Genomic DNA, 2714 nt, shown 5'->3' with positions numbered 1-2714 from the left:
TTTGCAGTTGAAAGAATGGTATTTGGACGGGCTGGACTTTAGAGGTTGTGGGACCAATTTGTTAAATTAACAGGTCTAGCCAGTTTTTGGACTGGTCATTCAAAAATAGTCAGCGTTTACCAAGTTAATGAAAAATAGCCACTATTTTGCTGCAACAGAGATCGGTCCAGCATAATATACTGAAGTTCGGTGCACCTGTGTATGAACTTCCAGCATATTATATTGGACCGATATACTTTATTGGCTCCAATATAATATACCGGAGACTGGAGCACCGATGCTCCAAACTTCACTATATTATGCTGGACCGGTATATTATACTGGAACTTCAGTATATATACTGGAACTCCAGTATATTATGCTAGAGTATTTTTTCGGATTTTGAACAGTGTTTTCGTTCAGATTTATCTTTACATGAAAAATGGCTAAATTTCGATTACCTTTAAAACTGTGGCTATTTTTGAATGAACACTTGTAAATCTGTCTATTTTTGAATTTCTCCCGACCAATTTGCACTTTCATTTGGGCCCAGCGGACATATGATCTGTTTATAAAGGGACTTTTTTTTTTATATATATACAAAATTTTAAATTTATTTACCCGATTTATCTAAGTTTTTCTATTTACAAAAACTAACTAAAGTTTTTCAAAAATAGTATAAGAATTTAGTTAAAATCTATAATTTATCTACAAATTAAATATAAATTTTGTATACATAATTCGGTCAAAAACTATAATTTACATACAACTTATATACAACTTGTATACAATTATGCTAATTGTATATAGTTTGCATTCTGCTTCTACACCTGACTACAAAATATATACAATTTATTTATGTCTTCTTTTTCGAGTTTCAATCTGAAATTCTAGTCAAAATCACCTCGAATTTTCACCAAAGTTTGTCAAAATTGAGATATACACTTCAAAGGATATTCTCAATCATTTGCAATAATACCAAATTCAACTAAATAACAACTTTACAAAATTTTATTTTTCAATTCAAACCTTTGAAGTCTTTTAATGGATGACAATGGAGTTTAGACTCATGTCTTTACGTTTTGTTGGCCCTTAAATTTGGCCTACATCCAAATTAGCAAAAACTGGAGAAGTTTTTATGAAAACAGAAAATTCAAATAGCTACAGTACTGTTAATTCTATATTAATTTTGAAAAATTAATGCGTTAATATATTTTGTAACTATTATGGAATATCTAATCTATATATATATTTCGCTTTAGCTCACACAACCAAGCCTTAGCCTATTGGTTTAGCTAATTTTTTTCATCTATGGAGAGATCAGGAGTTCAATCCCGTAGGACATCCATTTTTAGAAACAAAAAGAGCAGTCGCTTAACCTTTAGGCTACGGATGAAGAATTTTTAAGCGGTGTCATTCCTGTTTATATGCAGTAATTTGTGTATTAATTATACACATATATTTAAAATTTTCCGACAAAACGGTATCGGATGACACCACTTAATATAAGAAAATGGAATGATTGTAGCTAGTCTAATACATAACTCTGTATATAAATGATAAATTGTATATCAACTTGTAATTAAATTAAAACTTATATTGAAAGTAAACACTTATCAAAAATAATATAAATAAGTAAAAATCATAAATTTGTTAACATTAGAGATTGGAAAAGGTGATTTACACCAACAAGATCTTTAGTCCCACTGTTTAGGTTGTGATTTCGTTGAGAAATTTTTTAAGAATATAGCCTTCGCGTCACAAATTTGAAAGCACGCTGCTAGCGCTCACCAAATTTTTATGGTGATCGTCAATATTTTCAGTAAAAATCCTGATGATCACGTTCACGTCAAGATTTCTGGCCAAATCTTAGTGATCACGATATTCTGCCAATCAACATAAGCATCTTAGGGTGATTATCATCAGAATTCGACCACAAACCCGACGAACCATCAGAAATTTTTTTCAGTATTTGTGGCTGAAATCTTATCGTGCACAAACAAAACAAAAAACATGCGAGACTAATAAATCAACATATTCTTTATGGTGGCCAAAAAAATAAACACTAGATGCGCAGAAGGTCACTCTGCGCAATTTCACTCTGAACGATAGGTTTATTTTTTATTTTTTGTAAATTCCACAATTATGCTACTAAGATGGTATTTTCAGCTCTATTTCGAAGTTAGGTGATGCTTTTTCGTTGAAGAATTAGCGTCTGTTTGCTGCCTGGTAGTATTCCTGTGTACAGGTTGATTATTCTAATTGATATAGTTTCAACCGAAGCGAATCACATTTTGTGACTACTTTTGAGTGTACGATGTCCTGGCAGAGCACATTTTTCATCTTTCTTCTTTGAGAAAGTTTTTGCTTGCAAAGTTCTATCGATTCTTGTGATAGATTTTGGAGAAGTTTTATTTGTGTCTCGTACAACTGACACTAATTGTATGAGGCTTCTTTTTATCTTACAAATTTGTAGACCCCAATCTTATACTTCTGAGTCCACATAAATCTGGATCCACAAAATTGTAAAACAAAAAGAAGCCTCATACATCCAGTGTCATTTGCATGATTAAGTTCCTCCCCCACACAAGAATCATTACCTCAATTTTGGGTCCCACTTCACGTGCCACTCTTTGCGTTGTACCATCTTCTATCTTTGCGAACAAAACCAGTCCAAAAACTCCCAAAAAGACAATTGCATGTTTTAAATGACCAAAAGGTCCTCAATCATCTCC

This window comes from Nicotiana sylvestris, chromosome 6 (assembly GCF_000393655.2).
Source record: "Nicotiana sylvestris chromosome 6, ASM39365v2, whole genome shotgun sequence".
NCBI lineage: Eukaryota > Viridiplantae > Streptophyta > Magnoliopsida > Solanales > Solanaceae > Nicotiana > Nicotiana sylvestris.
This window is presented reverse-complemented; position numbering follows the sequence as displayed.